General features: G+C 37.2%; 1 protein-coding gene across 4 annotated transcripts in view; it reads right to left on the reverse strand.

The window, feature by feature from the left end:
* Nucleotides 1-18,431, reverse strand: part of tafa3b (TAFA chemokine like family member 3b) — a 68,573-nt gene extending 50,142 nt beyond the window's left edge. Inside the window, exon 1 of one of the 4 annotated variants that reach the window (XM_056772667.1) lies at nucleotides 17,984-18,431. The gene's annotated coding sequence lies outside the window, so the exon portion shown is untranslated. Of the gene's footprint in view, nucleotides 1-752; nucleotides 934-3,089; nucleotides 3,208-17,983 lie in introns of those variants that run through there. The other 3 variants (XM_056772670.1, XM_056772669.1, XM_056772668.1) reach the window with 3 other exon arrangements.
* Nucleotides 18,432-18,688: the final 257 nt, after the last annotated feature.

An 18,688-nucleotide genomic window follows, 5' to 3' on the forward strand; every position in this document is an offset into this window, starting at 1 on the left:
ATTCAAGCTTGTTGTTTAGTATATAGTTGACTTCTATTCCTATTTATTGTTCAAAAAATAAAATGTACTTTATGGTAGTTTTGAACTAGCTTTTAAAGTTATAAAAACTATTTACTCAGCATTTGTCACCATTTACTCACCCACTCAAGTTGTTTTAAAACCTTGTTCTGTCAAACACAAAATAATATTTTGACGCATATGGGAAACTAAACAGTTCATGGGAAACCATTGACTACTAGTAGTTTTTGTCTCTACTTGGAAGTCAATCGTGTCCCAGAACTCTTTGGATACAAATGTGTTTGCAAACAATAAAAAACCTATATAATTTATTAAACATTACAAATACCAATACATTTTCTAAAAACCTTAACCCCTCTGCAATATATTGGGATTAGCATTCATTGTTTAAAATGGAACGGGTGTTTTATTACCAATAGTCCACTAAGCATAATCAATGTCTTTCCATAAAAAAATATGGATATTATTTTGTAAACTTATGCTTCAAGAGATAGAAATAAGATAAAACATATTTTACATTTGTTAAATTAACCAACTGGTAGACTGCAGTTGACCTAAACTGTACCTACCTGATATCTATTTAAAGCTCGCAAGATGTCACATTTCGCGGAACGAGTCACTAAGCAGCCATGCTTAGCATATCATTTTCCCTTTACTCACACACCCATATGCGTATATACACAAACGCATATTTACAACCAAACAATAGTAACACAGAAATGAATCATACATACCATCTACAAACCTGAAAAAGGCTGCAGCAGGCAGCTACAAAGCTTCAATTCACACTTCTGCCTATATCCATCCTTTTTCAATTTCCTGTGTTTGTGCGGGAGAATCAACAGCTTTACGCAGTGAGCAAAGGAGAAGGAACGCTGAAATAAACACACAGTCGAAGACACTTTGGGTCGGTTTGTGTTTTCTGTTTTCATTTCTGAGCTGCTTATCCATTTCTGAGTTTCTGATCCTGTGATGTGAAAGCTGCTCTGCCTCTCAGCTCTTCTGCTGCTGGAATGTTTGGCTGATGCTTCACTATAATCTAATCTCAAACATCGTGCAGAAAACACCAAAACAACAACAGCTGCCAAAACAGCAATTCAAGACAATCTCACAAGAGACGGAAAACCTCTCTTGCATTGAATCTCACCTCTGAAAACAACAAATAAGAACATTTATTCCATCTTTCTCTATTTCTTTCTCTATTACAAGACGTTGAAGGGGTATAGAAATGAAAGAATGATCCATTTTTATGGCATCATTTAGTAATATAATAGCATTATTTTTTGCCATTACAGACAATTTAAAAGAAGATTGATGATCTGGCTACAAACAAAACTAACATTCTAATGAGAACAACAAACGAGAACCACGTTTTTTTCATTCACCCTTTCTCTCTTTTTATAGTTTCAGTGCATGTACATGTTTGGCCCAAAGTTAACTCCCGGTTATTTACTATGAACACTGCAATCTTTCATGAAAAAATAAGAATTGTCATTTTTTATTTCACTGGGACGTTAAGGAAAACGTTAAAATGGTATAGAAATGAAATAAAAATATCCGTTTTTTTGGACTTAGAGAATATTATGAAGATTTTTTCACTGTGAGAGAGCATGCAAAAAATATGAAAATTATAATTGGAGAGAAACCTGGAATACCTGGACTGGAGTGATGGAAAGCTTAAAGTGTTGGCTTCTTTTGAGACTATTCTAGTTGGCAAATAAAACGCGCGCTTGTGGACACTAACAAAACTAGTCTGTAAAAGTAGATACAAACAAGCAAGAGTTTATTATCAGCACAACTGTGATGCAGCTGCAGGCATGAGGCCACAGGTGCTCATACTAAACTCAGCGGCACCATTGCAATTGTGATATTGCTTTTATACAGCTGTTCCACAAACAAGACATTTATAGAACCCAGAACACATCACAGGAACAGAAAACACACCGACTGTTTGCTTTGGCAATGTTGTAACACAAACAGTCCTGCCAATAAAGCCATATGAGATGAATTGAGAAAGACATAAAAATCTTTAATTCTCTGCGCATATGTGTGTACGTGTCTGTCTGTACAGTATGTGTGTGGAAGAGAATAACAGCTAATTACTCTTCGCAAACTTCCAATTGTTTAAAAACTCAGGCGGCCGCACAAGACAGCAGATGAGAGAGATTCAGGGTGAGTCAGAGAGAGAGCGAGGATGCTATTAGACAGTTGTATTCCTCTGTGTCTTCGGTTTTCAACACATCTTCACCCCATTAGTATGTACAGAGCTCTAATTAAACAGCGAACATCACTCTTGCTCTCCACGCTGTGAGATATCGCCCCACAACATCAGGAACCTTGTCAGCACAGAACCGACTCCAAAACAAACAACAACAGGTGATAGTGAAGCCACAAGAACTGCGTTAAGGATAGTTTTCCATAGTTGGAAATATTTCAATGGCTGTCAAATTTGTTTGCTTTCCTTCATTCTTCAAAAAGTCTTCATTTTTGTTCTTCAGAACAAAGAATCTTCTAAATGCATTTTTCCTACTACGGTAGTCAATGGTGGCTAAGAATAGTTACAAGCATTCTTCCAAATACCTTTCTCTGTGTTCATCAGAACAAAGACATATATACAGACTTGGAATAACTCAAGGTTGAGGAAACGATGACAGAATTTCATTTTTGGGTGAATTGTTCCTTTAAAACATCCATAAGAGGACGAACAAGAACGAGTTTCATATGGTTCTTGAAGTATTGTTAAACCGTAATATTCAACAAAACCATCACAGTTCCCTCGTGGTGAATTATGGAGCAAATCACAGAGCAGCTCTCCTTATTTCCACTCTTAATAGTGTTATTAGATGCTTCAGCAACCTTCTCGCATTAAACCAAACGGAGAGTTCATCATTTCAGACTCTTGAACCCAAAGGGAAAGATTTTGATGACAGAATGTCGCCACCAAACAAACTGAATTTCCTTTGTCGATACTTAAAACGAAAGGATTGCACAAACCAGAACAGAGCAAATGTATAATCTCCAACTGTTAACTTGGTTGGTGTTTTGTATATTTAGAATGCAAAACCACTCACACACAGTCGCCTGTTAGCTACTGTTGAGTGTATGTGTGTGTGTGTTTGTTGAAGGTGTCCTTAAGCGGGGCAACCGGAAAGGATAGCAGAAGAGTTGTCCTGAGGCCAGCTGAGGGAGCTTTAGCATTCAGCAGATGTTCCTCATGGTGTGTGGTGACAGGATTATAGATGTGCTGGCCTCTCTACCCGGTCTGTAACAAACACATCGAACCAACTGTTGTTAACCAACCCTATCATCAAACCAAACACTCTCACATTCCAACACTTATAACTCAAAAGTCAAGCCATTGAAAAAGTACAAACAAGACATACAGAGCTTTTAAACAAACTGAAACTATTGTATAGCTAAAAAACACTCGAGCAATGTCCCAATACCATTACAGGACACTTGTGGCAACAGAGAATTCATTTTCTTATTTTTTATAGTCGATGTAACCAAGACGGGCTTCCTGCAGTCTAAACCTATAGTTCTGAATCGAAATATTTTAAAATGAACATAAAACTGTTTTCATATATATAATTCATGACTACATGTTCTGAATTGTATCGTTTAAAATTACAACACAGTTTCACAGGAATTCGTGACATTGTCTCAAACTGTAATCGATTCATTCGTATTCATGGACGCAAAAAAGAAAGGTTGTGCTGACTTACACGAAAAAAGGGGGAGATTTGTGTCCACGAATCCTAATGCCGAACTACCTTGAGACTGGGTTGAATATGATGACATCATTTGTCATGCTCCACATGAAGAATAATTCATTACCTCATAAAATAATTAAAAATATATATTTTGACATATAAATAAACAAAAAATAATTTCCTTGTACTTTTTTGTTTCAAATCAAGGGTTGTGGAACTTACTGAAGAATAATTTTATTTGATAATTAAACTTACAAAAACAAGACTAGAGAAATAGCAAGTCACTTTTTTAATCTACAAAAAACAGCAGAGATGTCTCATTGGAAGCTTGAAAATAATTTTTCTAGAACTCAAAACCTGAATTTTATCTTCCAAAATGTCAACGCATTTGTCCTATACCACTAAGATTCTCAACTTCAACTGCGTGCTTGACATACAACTTCTCATTTTATTTAAATCAGATAGAAAAATGAAACATTTGCCCTTATAAAGCACAAGGTGATATTTCTGTGCAATGACCTCAGGCTGATGATGCAACATTCTGAAATGTTTCTGGTTCAGACTTGGTTTTAGCAGCTGTACAACAAATCCAGGCATCGCTAAGCGAAAACAGTGATTGTTTTGTGTGTATTTTTGCATGGCTGTGCAAAAGGATCATCTCTGTTGATGCCTTTTTTCAAGAAATTGCTTGTTTCTTGTTTGCAGCCACAAAACCAAACCACTACTATAACTATTGCTATTTCAATCATCAAAATTTCAGGAGTGACTCCTGTGTGCTGCTCATATTCTGTGGATTCACTCCCACATTTAAATGAGATAGTGACTCACTAAATACTTTGCATTGTGTGTGGCTTTTAAGACATCACATAAGTTCTAATGCGTTACTTTTTTTATTATATTAGCAGTAATGCACACTCTTCCTCCTGCAAAATACTAATGGAGTGTGTCCGTGTGAACCAGCCTACCAATGTGTTCATGCGGTTTAGGCTGCTGATCCAGTCAGATAAAACACATTAGGGGTTGGAGGAAACAAGGGTATAATCCACCCAGAGAATGGGGTTCGGGTCTCAGCAACGGCTACATTTAAATCTCAAACACCTGCCCAATCTGGCAACCAAGACAGTTTAGCAGCTCTCAATCAGGCAACCCAAAAGCAGCGTACAGCTGGTAGGTGGTCTGGTCCAACATAAAAAAAAAAATCAGTTGCTGGTTTGAGCACACAAAGTCTTGTAAAGCTTCATTTTTACTCCCCGTGTTTGTGAAAAATAAGTTTTACAGATGTTACACAAACAACAGTAACCGTGCTGAATGGCATAAGAACACAAACACACACACACGCACACACACACACACACACACATTTAAACTCTAGCTGTAGGGATCTCATCCATTCAGGAGGTTATTTAAGGAGTATGTTGACTGTGAATAACCCAATTTGAAATTTGCTGTCGCTACACATGCTCAAATGGGTTAAGAGACTTGCTTTTTGACTCACTCATTAATATTAAACTGTGTATAAGAAAAGATAGCACATAAACTCTGCACGGCAAGCTAAAGCTACACCCTTTATCCTAAACCAAACTGTTGTTATCAGGGATGATGTCCTTGTGGCTCCATCCTAGCAATGATTCATTATGTTAGGTGAAACTTATCGCGTTTATAAATTTGTAGTTTCTGGCATAATGTTAAATATTCCTGTAAAATGTGCTTCACAAATAAAATGAGGACAAGTATTGTTGCATGGACATCATTTAAAGTTGCAAGTTTATAAGATTCATATAGTCATGAAAAGAGCTATGACTAAACAAGCTAGCAAGTGATTCTATCAAGTCTACAGCCACATAGAAAAAAATAAATTATTTAGCATTATTTTATTCATTTCTAGATGTATTTTAGCCATTCCTGTTCAGTGTTTGTTGAATTTTGAACAAAATCAAAGGAGTGATGAGGTCATCCAACACTAATGTGAATGACAGGAAAAATGTGGAAAATGTTTCACATACTTTAAATACATGCACAAATATTACTGTTGGTTATTGCTTAAAAGAGAATAGCCGTAATTCAGGTCTGAAAATAAATACAGAGCATATTTTCTGTTATTTTGACATGTTTCTACAAAATTGCGAATAGAAACAATATTATTATTTGAAATATGGCAGAAATACTGTTAGAAGTTCAGAGAATGATAATTTCACCTAAACACATACCTATAAATATTAAATTCTATATAAAATATGAAAATAATCGAAATTGGCCTTCAGATTTTTATGTGGCTGTATATCCATAACACAATGTTACACCTTCTTAATAAAAATACCGAAGACTTGTCCCATAAACCAGCATAAAGTCATCATGTTAAAATACTTTACCTTTGATTTACAAGCTGAGGGATAAAGTATTACATCTAAAATGTTCTGTTTTTTGAAATTGACTACTTAAATTTCCCTTTAAAATAAATCAGTAAATATTACATAATCCCAGCTTTAAATTCACACACTGAAGACAGACACGATGACAATCACAGGTAGTGATAATCCAGTTAATGATGACAAGTGAGCCACAATGAACAACCACGGGTAGAGAACAATAAGGGTGAGTGCAGAGTATATATGGTGTGGATGATGGCATGCAGGTGTGAGTAATCAGTGATAATGAGTGAGTGCACAGAGTTCTGGGTAATGCAGTCCATAACTAAAAGTCCGTTGATAGAGAGTTCATAGGGTGAAAACACATGGAAGGGTGGGAGGGGAACACCAGGGGCCGTTACAAAAGCGTTCTTAACTCCTGTTTAAATAAATCACAAAGTATTGAGCTCTCTAAGTCACATTTTTTACTATATATCACATTTTAGTGTAATATATGACTAAGCCCTGCAAAACTCATTTATATTTCAAGTGATCATTATATTTGAAACATATAGGCAGGCCAGCACTGCTTATCTACACATATATTCATTAAGCCGATGAAACATGTAATTTAAACTATTACTTAGTGTCAGAAATGCAATTTATTTAATGATGCAATTATCAGTGAAGAGTAACATAATGTGATCCTCATAATACATCCAAAAGAGCAAGTAAATTGGACACTTTGAGTTCAAATTGTAATTTAATGCCTCCCTCATTTCATGCATTCTTCACAGATAAATGAGGTCTTCTTCTTCTGATCCGGATTGATTAATTGGTCTGCACGGTTTTAATGAATCCAATCGTGATTAAGTATCTGTCTTTGATCATAGATGATCCTCTAATGCTATCTTTCTGATGTGCTCAGCGCTCATACTCATCTCTCTCTCTCTCTCTCTCTCTCTCTCTCTCTATCTCTCTATCTCTCTCATACTCTTTCTCTCTCTTTCTCTCCTCAGAGTTGGCCCCTAGAGCAGTTTTGTAGGGTAAGCTGTCTGTGCAGTTGGAGAAAAAGCAACGCTTGACACCTCCTTCTGAAAAATGTGGCCAAATCAATGTTTTATGACCTCTTTCGGCTTAGACCACATTATGGATTTGGGAGGCCTTTACTTCAGAGTCTTTTTGAAAACTGTTAGGTCCCATGAAAGTTACTTGCAAAAACACAAGGATGGAGAGAGACAGGGTGTTTGAAAGGTAGACAGTAGAGAAAGATGGAGAGAGATCAGTGCTGCGGGGAAGAATTTCACTTTCTTTTTTTTTGTAACAATATACATTTCATTAATCAGCAGCCCTGGGTCTAGTTATCAATGCCTTGATCTTCTGCTGTGACAGTATCTGTATATAAGTCAAGATCAGAACATATAACAAAAATCTTCAGAGATTCTCCTCTCTTATAAATCAGGATGAAAGAAGCTGGCAAAAAGAAAATGTGATTACCAGTGACTGCAAAAGAGCTGAAGACAGAACCACAAGATTCATGGTTCTTTTGATTACTTGTTTTTTAATCTATTGCCAAATGTTATACAATCGCTGTATGTATATACAATGTATATTGTGCTGTCTTTCTGAAACCTTGTATTCACATATTTCATGATTTTAATTGTTTGCATTACACTGTAAAAAATGTTGGTTCAACAACAATAAGTTACCTGGTTGTTATTTGTAAAAAAATTGGTAATTCAACTTAAAAATATTAGTCAATTTAACAAGTTAAGTCAACTCAACCTTTTTTTTAATGGAACCTACAAATATTTTTTTATAATGAATTATCATTAAAATTAGTCACCCTTTATCAGTGGGTTTTGAAAATATCAAACCAGTAAAAAGTATGAAAAAAGTCTTATTGTCAACTTTAACAACAAAGAATTTATTTATTTAAAAAGCACAGCTTTTATATTTCTGGAAAAACAGCAAATCTGGACAGGTTTCGGAAGGACAGCAACAATATTTTAGCTTAAATTTTAATGTAAGTCTGCCTCCATTTTTGTATCAAGTTCCTCAACCCCCTGCAAGGCTTAACGTACACTGTAAGAAATTATGTGTTGACTTTACTTAAAATATATATGCATCATTTTTGCATCATGGTTTTTAAGTAGATACAACTTAAGGACATTTAAAGTCAAAATAACAAGAAAATCTTTGTTCTGTTTACACAAATATATGAGTTCACTTGACCTTTTTTACTGAAAAAATTATGTAGCACGAGTTCAATCAACTTACAGTGCTCAAGTAGGCTGTACTTAAATATTTAATTAATTTACTTTAAAGTTCATGTAGCTTAGTGACGTTTTTTTGTGACAAATAGTATTGAAATGATGACTGATTTGATGTCAGTCATTGAATGATTCTCCACAGAAGCACACAACATACTGCATTTCTGATGTGGGTTGAACAGGGTAAAAGCTAAGACGAATCACTCGAATGGTAACTTCACTGAAAACATTTTTAACAGAAAATAAAAAATTTATAAATTTTTATAATTTTAACTAAAAGCTAATTAACATTATACAATATGGTTGTTCTCTTGACCACAAATCACTTGACAATGACTGCCTGACTGTACATCAACCCCAATTCAAAGAACAATTTATATAAATTACCTTGAAAACAGAACAATGCGAATTGTCTCCAGGCCAAACAAACCCTTATGCAACAACTGCAATAAATTTATATGAGAATAATATTCACCCACTGATGCAGAGAGCAGACCAATTACCTGGAAAGTTAGTTTTAATATTTGTGAGACTTTTCTGTATATGTGTATGTGTAGGTTAGTGTGTGCGTGCATGTGTGTGTTTGAATTCATATTGGATATGAACTCCATGAACAACCTATCAGTACTTTCAATGTTCATTATATCTTTAATATATATCTAAAGTCTATGTCATATATTTTCCCTACTGCAAACACTGCCCTGTATTGACTTAAGTGCTTTGACAACTTTGTCTTGAAACCAGCCATTGCAATAAAGTACATTGAATTGTAAAGAAAGAAATTTTGAAGTGAGAGAGAGGGTTGGGTGACTCACAGAATAGAAGGCAAAAACTGTCCTCTCCGTTTCACTCTCACTTTTGCACAAAATCCACTAAAAGCTTAAAACTCTCGCGTCGCCCTCCCTTCCCACTTCTCAAATCTCTCCTTGAGTGCAGCGGAAACTTATTTTCCATCTTTCCCTCAGTGACCTCCCGACGAAGACACACGGAAAGAAAAATATTAAGAAAGAGAGAGTGCTGCGGAAGAAGGTAGAAGAAGACTGTAGGTCTCCTGCAGGGATTCATGCATCAATTAATGAGCTGAGTTTGGCCGCGGGTCCACCCAAATCTCCTGCTCATCGCACCGCATGTGTGTGTGATAGAGAAGAGTGTGTTAGACTTTCTACAGTACATATGAATAATTGAAATGAATGAGTGTTTGAGTGTTAAAGAATCTATACCATTCTGTAAGTGCTCACCGTGTAACATTCATTACTATGAGGCAGTTGCCTGTTGTAGAAAGCGAATTACAAATGCATCTGCATTACAAGCACAAGATTATAAAACTACAATGAGTCAGCATCCAGCACTGGATATATTATTCTTTATATAGAAGTACTTTTAGAGACATATCTTACTTTGTAATCACACAAATTCACCAGCCACAGAAGAAGTACTGTACTTTCGACACCTAAGCCACAGTTAAAATGTATAAACTGAATTAACAAACAAATATCACACAAGTGCCACGCATAAATAGAACTACACCTTTAAATTTAAAGGTCCCGTTTATAACATGTAGTGGCATCTAGCAGTAAGGCTGTGAACCGCAACTATATGGGTCACCCCAACCCTTTCCCTCAAAGCACTAAGGTGGCTGACACAGAAGTGAGATGTCGTCAGATTTTCACTTCTTTGCCAAATGAGATAACATATTTACAAAACACCCTCTGGAGAGCAGTTTGTGTGTTTAGGGCTACTGTTGAAACAACATGCCGAATTCGATGTAAGGGGACCCGCAGTTTAAGTAGATAGAAATATCTTATTCTAATGTAATAAAAACATTACGCTGTGAGGTCTTTATTCACCCCTGAAGACATAGTTCTGTATATTACATTGCATTTGTGTCAACTGATCCACCAAAAAAATTACACATTGCACCTTTAATTTAGCGTAAAGTGTTGACCATCTCAAATTCCCCGAAGGCCTGTGCTGTCATTTACAGGCCATTACACAAAAATATGAGGTCAAACCAAATAGAAACAGCTAATTTATGATGAATTAGCCTACTCTTCATTACACACACGATGATAGGCCTATTACATCATACACTGGCATGTCACAAAACTTCTAAAACTAGTTTTTTCCCATTTCCTTAGGTGATGCTTCTGTTGATGCACGTGAGTACTCCAGTCAAAGACAGTCTCGCTGCATGACATCTTAGAGAATCAGAAAAGACTGTAAAGATACATGGAGGTTTTATCGAATGGCTGCAGATGCGCCAAGAAGCCTCAGAGCAGAGGATGATGGGATCGTCCAAATTCATTTTAGAGCTTAAACCACACACACGCATTCACGCACACATACACAGCATGCTTCCCAGTATAGCAGTAAATATGGTGTGTCAAATGAGAATGAGAAATTGTCTATGGAGATCTGTAGGGATCTTGCAACAGCTTGTCAACTCTGTCACTTGAATCTCGTACAGAATTTAAATCGCAGATTTCAGGTTCACCAAGGCGCCAGATATTTAGTGAAAATCCAGAGTCATTTAATTCTTGTAGTGGAATTATGTACAATGTATATAAACATGTAAAACGTGCTGCACCTCCTATGGATGACCACTACAGAATAACACCACAAAGCCGCTTGCACCGCGTACTGTACTGTGCTTTCGTCACTTTTTTTTTGGTGCGTCAATATTTTGTATTACTTAGAACATCAAAGAACTCACAAAATGAAGAATACATGTCATAAAAGATAATAAAGTAATTCTTAACTTTGTCAATGCAAATCACTACAGATTAACTAAATTCAGGTAAAGTACGGTGTACTGGCATATTTACCAAAATCTCAAGGTGCAGACATAATATCCCAAGTGCATCAGTCACTTTACCTCAGAAACTGTGTGTAAATTTACTTTGGAGGGTCGTTCACATTATTGAGGATAACTATTAAGATAATGTTTTTTCTGGTCTTGAACTTTGTTTACCTCCTGAATTTAATTTACCCAGAAACTGTTTTCCTTGTTTTTCCACAAAGCATAAAGCTACAGAGGGTCATCTACATCCATCTTAGTGACCCGGCAGCATACAAGCATTAAATTACCATAATGTTGTGGTTATCACCCATAGTCTGGAAATTCATAAAGTTATAATTATACTGTACAGTTATAATTACTGTTATAATAATAGTGTGATCAGCCCTTTAAAGTAAAATGATTAAAGTAAAAAATTCTCTCAGAATGCAGAGAACTTGTAATTCATCCACAGAGCTGTGGAAGTGTGTGATTTGTTAGGTCTGCAGTGATGAGACCGGTGAATGAAACGTACAGTTAATAGCGGTTCTCATCAGTGTAATTATGGTTTGGTAATCACAAGAGCTCTCTGCGGAATGACCCCGGTCTCCAGTCATTCACCCCTATAACACGCAACACTTGAGCGTCATAATGTTATACATCTAGAGGCATTCAGAGACCTCTTAACAGGGAATGAACATAAAAACGAATTGTGTTGTGCGTTGCTCTATTTATTCAGACACATATAATAATGTCCGCTTTTCTAATGAGATCAAAGGGTGTATGTTTTATTAGAACACAGACAGATCTGGGAAACTGACAGACCTTTTTTTTCCGGGTAATGTATAGATGTATAGAAACACACAACTCTCATATTGGCCTTGGGTTAAAGCCCCTGTTGACATGACTATTGAAGTTCACAGTACTTCTTTATTACCAAGCAAGACCCCTTAAAGAGATTCCAAAAATGAAAATTCTGTATTCCCATATGACATTTTCTTTCTTTTGCAGAAGAACACAAAATACGATATTTTGAAGAATGTTGGAAACTAAACAACGCCGGTGCCCATTTACTTCTATTGTATTGAAAACAAACAATGCAAATCAATAGGAACAAACCCTTGTTCGATAACCAACATTCTTTAAAATGTCTTATTTTGTGTTCTGCGGAAGAAAGAAAGTCAAACAGGTTTGAAATGACAAGAGGATGAGAAAATTATGACATTGTTTTCTTTTTTGGGTGAAGTATATCTTTAACCTCTTTTCATTGCAATTGCTATTAACACACTGTAAGTAAGTTTTATCACAAAAAGCATCTAACAAATAATGAATTGATTTGTAAATCAAGGCCGGATCGAGACATAAAATTCTGTTTTATAATTACAAACTGAACGACCCAGAAATATTTTTTCTAAAATAATACAACAATGCATATCCATGTGATATCAGTGCTACTATAACTGCAAATATCTGACAATTCATTTGGGATTTGGCGCACCTAAGACAAAAGACACTCAAGGTAAAGAAAAAATGCAGGAAGAGGAAAAAAAATGATGATATTCATTGTTTCTTCAGCCCTGAAGCAGAAAGTCCTTTTCCAGACTGAATTCCCATAACACTCTCACAACAGAGAGATAGAAAAAAGACAGAGAGAATGAAAAAATAGACAGAGAGAGAGGAAGCCTAGCGGTTCACGGAAAACAAATTGTTCTGAGTGAAAGCTGCCTCACACCCAGATACGCGAGAAGACAGAGCAGGAACGGGAGAAAGATAAGAATGAACTGATGAGAAACTGAGAGAATAGATGATAAAAAGAACAACTGGAAATGGAAGAACCAGTGAACTATCTTCCCTATTCCTCATTACAGACTGTGAACTTAATGCAACACATTTGTTTTGCTTATCATCCTGGAGCCTTGAATTGAATTTTTTAGCTTTAACATCAAGAGAATTATATTTGGGGGAAAACCAAACCTAACACACACAACAACCATTTCAGCATTTTATCATTTTCATTGAAACATTATTTAATATGTTTATTAAGTTCCTGTTGAGTCCATTGGGGTGATTTCGGGGGCTCTTGGTCTCTGCAATTTGGGCAATAAAACAAAAACAAAATCCCACAAAACCTCAGGCTGAAAGATTTATGGGCATCACACCCACACATGCACGTGTGTGTATGTCCCAACCTCAAAGGTTGATCTGTTCTTACCCATCCTTCTTCAGCAAGCCTTCGCTTCAATGTGTGCTTTTTTCAAGCTTATCATATGTGAGTGTGTGTGTGAGTGTGTGAGTAGGTGTGTGTGTATGAGTGTGTGAGTGTGTGTGTGTGTTCTGACTGAATTCACAGCAGAGCTTGGGGGGTTTTGGGGGTTTGGGTGTAATTAGGCTCTGAGGTGCTTGTTTTGCCTGAATTCTGGCAAACGAGATCAGTCGCCACAGCATCAGGGACCCGGCAGAGTGAAACTTAGCCAGCAGCGCACACACAAACCCACAAAGACACTCACATACACACTCAAACACAAAGTAGAGCACCGGTATACAGATGCGTCCAGCGGTAATGCACTTGACAGCTGCAGGAGCGAAGCGATCGTACGTGAGGCGCGCTGTCTAGCCGTGATCCAAACGTCACTCAAACGTCAAGCTCAGAGATCCTCAGCCGTGCAAAGATACTGTAACATCATGTGTTTCTTTTCAGAGGGTGCACACAATTTCTTACGCTGCTGTCGGAAAGAACGGCAAATAAGATCTCTGTAAAGAAATTTCTCACTTGTTTCTTTGAGACGGCAATGAGATTAAATGGAGATCAAATTTATTCCTAAAATTTCTACGTGTAAAATCTAGTTTAGAATTGTTTTACGAAGACCAATGTTTTTGAACTACGCTATTTAACATAATTACTTAAAAAACTTCACAAGTAATTTTAATATTAACAACTTAATACTCTAATATTAACCAGTAAATAAAGTATAAACAGAGAAATTAAGTTTGATTTTGGCATATTTCTCACATTGGAAAATAATTCTTCTCCAAAAAGAGAAAAATCCTAGAGGAGATCTCTTTAAAATCTCAAATGTGTCTCCTGGAAATAAATGAGATTAAATAGAGATCAAATTGAATTTTTTGCTTCAGTCTCCTGTGTCTCAGATATTTCCCAGAGAAGGAGCCACAAATCTCATAAATGGCTCCATTTGAGTTTCAGAAGAGGTTTCAACAGTGTCCCAAACTGCGCTCAGATTTGTCAGGTCCGCGATCAAAAGTCAATATTGCTGAAGATCTTTATATGAACTCAAATATTTCTTATCAAATTTACCCAAATCCAGATTATTAAACCTATACAATCTACATTCCTTTTACATGTCCATCTCATATCCATACTCAACAATTTTCTTTGTTGTTTCTGTTTCTCTAACCAGTCTTGTGGGGGGTCAATTTTTCGAAATTGAGATTTTTACATAATGTGAACGCTGAATAAATATGATTTCTATTGATGTATGAGTTGTTAGAATAAGACAATATCTGGCTGAGATACAACCGTTTCAACTCTGGAACCGGAGAGTGCAAAAAAATCTAAATATTGAGAAAATTGCCTTTGAAGTTGTAAATCAGGGGCACTGTGGCAGGCCATCCACTCACAAAAATAAAGTTTTTATATATTTAATTTAGGATATTTACAAAATATCTTCATGGAACATACCAAAACAACTTAGAACTCAATCACATCTCCTGAGCTACGAAAGAGCAACCTCTGAGCAATGACATCTTCCTTTGGCCTGTCAACCAAACAAGTTTTCAACATACATGCATCACACTCGTTCACGAATGCTCTCATTCAGCTCATCCGTAACTGAATTCCTGCATTTAAACATCTCATCCAAGGAAACACAGGGGGTCGCACAGTTTTACTTTCTCCGGGTCTTTATGTCATGCAGAGGCTGTTTCATGATAGCAATGTTAATATTGTGCTGTGAGATAACTAAATGCAAGAACGTAAAGCAAGATAACGGAGTACAGGAAGAAAATGTCACCTCAGAGGTCTGATACGGCATCAGCGACGGTAAAATGTATAAGTGAGTGAAGGATTGTTTTGGACATCGTGGTCACTGCATTGCTGTAAGACTTCTAATATTTTCTGTGAAAGACCGACTCTGCCTGATTCCACATGATGGATTCAGAACGCAGGAAAAGATTGACACAAAGATTGTTTTTTGTTTTTTTGCAGCGGTGCAGATTTAATCCGTCAAGTGTTTTGTTATTCTCTCATTAATCAACACTCTGGCAAACAGCTCAGCTGCACGCAAAGCAATTTACTGAAAATCATCAATTTGAGAGCTATGAAACTTTCACCAGTAAATATTCAGAAGTAAAGGGAAGATTTCCATTCCTTCTTTCCAGTTGTAAAGCAAGCTTCAAATTCACAGTTTTTTAGGAAATGGAAAAAAACTGTATTTTTTATATGATTAAATAGAGTGTTGTGAAAAGCTAATCATTTTATTGGTAACAAATAAGAAAAAACCCAGTGACAAAGATAAAGGATGATTTATAATGATTTATGGTTAAAATCATAATCGGGAAATATGGAGATTCAAGGTTTCGGAACGACAGCAGTGATACACATTAAAACATATAGGGGCGGTTTCCCGGACAGAGATTGGTTTAAATCAGGACTAGGCCTTAGTTAAATTGGGATTTTAAGTAGTTTCATAAAAGATACCAAAGAAAAACATTACTGGTGTGCATCTCGACACAAAACAATGGCAATGATCTTTTTAAAGATATTTCTGTGTAAGTTGTTTTTGATCAAGACACCTTTGACATTTAAGTTAGTCTGGGACTAGTCTTAAACCCAGTCCGGGACAACACCCCATAACGTGTTAAAATCTAAATCAATCCAGCGCCATAAAACGTCCATTGATAAAAATGTGTCACTGATCCCGTTCTAGACTTGCTTACTAAAAAATGAAAGCGGCATGAAATAACGCACTCACAAAAGGACATCATTAAAACAAACACTGGTTGTCTGTGAATGCTTTGATGAATTATTCACACACGCACACACACATTAAAATAGAAAAACTGAATGAACTGGGTCTGGTCATCTGACTAGACTCAAGTCATTTTAACTGAAACCCAAACCAGCGGCTGGAAACCCGAGATGCCAGCTCTAACCCAGACATCAGCCCTTCCAACAAGTAACCCAGTTATTTGTCACAGTTAATAGCCTGTGTAAACACACGCACTAATGCAGCCAAACATCATCATAAACACAAACACGCATACACACGCAGTTTTCGAGAGAGTTAATAATGAGACGAGAAAAATAAGCACCAAATAGCAGCTCAAACAAAACATTAGAATTACAAACAAATCCTTGATTAAACATTACCCATACCAGCGGGAAAGAAAACAATAAAGAGAGTAGGAATAACAGAACAAACACGGGAGGGAAATATTTATAACAAGGATCATGTAAAGACATTCAGATTCTTAAAGGTCTGGAAATGTTTCACCTCAGATGGCACAAGTCAAACATAATTAGCACATTCTCTCTCTCTCTCTCTCTCTCTCTCTCTGATGTTTAATAAATCACTTTTATAGAGTGCCTCTCTCTCTCCTGTCATTCTGTAGGCTAATTAAACTCATTCTCATCCAAGGATGGCCGAGGATTCTACAGCCATGCTTGCTATCCCAGTTTAACCGTGTAAATCAGGGCTATAGTCTAACAGAGTTTAGTTCAAACCTAATCCAGCAGTACAGTGGATCCCTAGCCCTGTTGGTCCATTTCTTTTTTACATTTGTACAAGACAACTGCTCTTACTGTAGATTCAACCGGCGATAGGAATATGCGCATCAGTACAGGGAGGCCTGTCCCAAACGTCCCGCTCTTGTTAAACCCCTCTTACTCTAACAGCAGATCCGGGACTAGCCAACAACCGAGCCAAATCAAATAAACTACTACATTCAGCTGTGATTCACAAAGGATTATTTCAGCAGCCAGTATCAGCGGGGCATCTGTGTGTTCCTAAGCCTTGAGCTCCCGACAACATCCTTCCTCATAGAGAACACATAACCAGCTCTGTTAAGAGGAGAATAAACGCGCACTGTGGCCTGAAGGGAGTTATATCAGCCAACCACATGAGCCCAGGCAATGCAATTACTGAGGAAATTACACTTCCAACTACAAAATCATATGGCCATATCCGCGGTATGCATCTTTCCTGACTTACATAAGTGATTTGAGGGATTTATAAAGAGATTAAGTGCAATTTACAGCTCAGATATTACAAACACTGCGAAAAAATGAGAAAGTTAGTACTGTATACATTGTACTTTAGCCTGTGGGATTTGTGCTCTCTTGTGGGTTGAATCTGTTGGCTGTGCGGGGATTCTGGATGTCCATGATCCGTGTAAAGGGGCCGGACATCTTCCGTAAGGTTTACAGTCTCTGTTTGCGCCCTTTCCACCCAGGGTGAGCTGGTTTAGGACTGACGTGTGACTTTAACATGGCACATACCGTGAATGCGGAAGACGGGAGCGCACCGTCAACACATATTCCGTCTTTTGCGCATAAAAGCGCGCACTGACAAACATTGTCATTTTAACTGACACAGAAGACTGCATTGCAAACTATTTAAGGTTAACATATATATTAAAGTTTTAGTGAACAGAATGGTGATCAGAATACAAGGAACACTTGCACATATTATTAATAACTTAAACAGATAGCACTTTTAATTGAACTAAATCGAGTTATCTAATTCAGCATCTAATTCTTCTTTAGGAATATTATGTGCTGTTAACAATTACATTTAATTGAAAGCACGAGTCTGGAATTGTATAAATAGTAAAGCTCTGTACCTGTTGGTGCGGTGGTCCGAATTATTATTGCCCAGCAGAGAGGGGTCTCATTGCCCTTCCATTATATGAGTTATTCCTTCCACGAACCAGAGAGGCTTAAAAATCCGCACTAAAGGATACCCCTTTCTCGGAAAGAGTCGGAAACCCGCAAATATAGAAGAAGCAAGTTCAGTCCACTGATCGAAAAAGCGCCCGATGTCCCGCAGGCTATCCGGGTGCGAAGACGCAACGTTCCCTCTCCGGCGGCGCCTCAGACCTTCATCTAAACTCAACGGAGATCGGCGCAAAACTTCACATCAACGCGTTCGCTCCTGCTTTAAAATCACACAGAGGTTTCCAACAAAGCCAACGCCCCGCATCTTTTCGAGTTTAGCTTCTTTGAATGGTGTTTGTCCGTTCAGAGCAGCGGAAATAAGCCCGGCATGAAACGGTGCGCGCTCTGTGCGCATTCTGCCGGTACTTTGAAGGCAAAGGTCTGGTGCGCTCTGACTCGATCCCTGCGCGCTCTCCAGGGATGTGCGAGCAACCCAATGCTCAGTGAATCAGCGCCACTCAGCGGTGTCTACGATAGCTCTCCAGCCATTTTTAACCGGCGTTTTAATGTTTGATCGATTCCATCGGAAACTGTTACCATCTATGGTACCCGTGCTGCTCTATCAATATTCAAATATAGAGCACACGCTTTATTTATAAAGTAATTGCTGT

The sequence above is a fragment of the Triplophysa dalaica genome, chromosome 18 (assembly GCF_015846415.1).
Source record: "Triplophysa dalaica isolate WHDGS20190420 chromosome 18, ASM1584641v1, whole genome shotgun sequence".
In the NCBI taxonomy this organism is placed as follows: domain Eukaryota; kingdom Metazoa; phylum Chordata; class Actinopteri; order Cypriniformes; family Nemacheilidae; genus Triplophysa; species Triplophysa dalaica.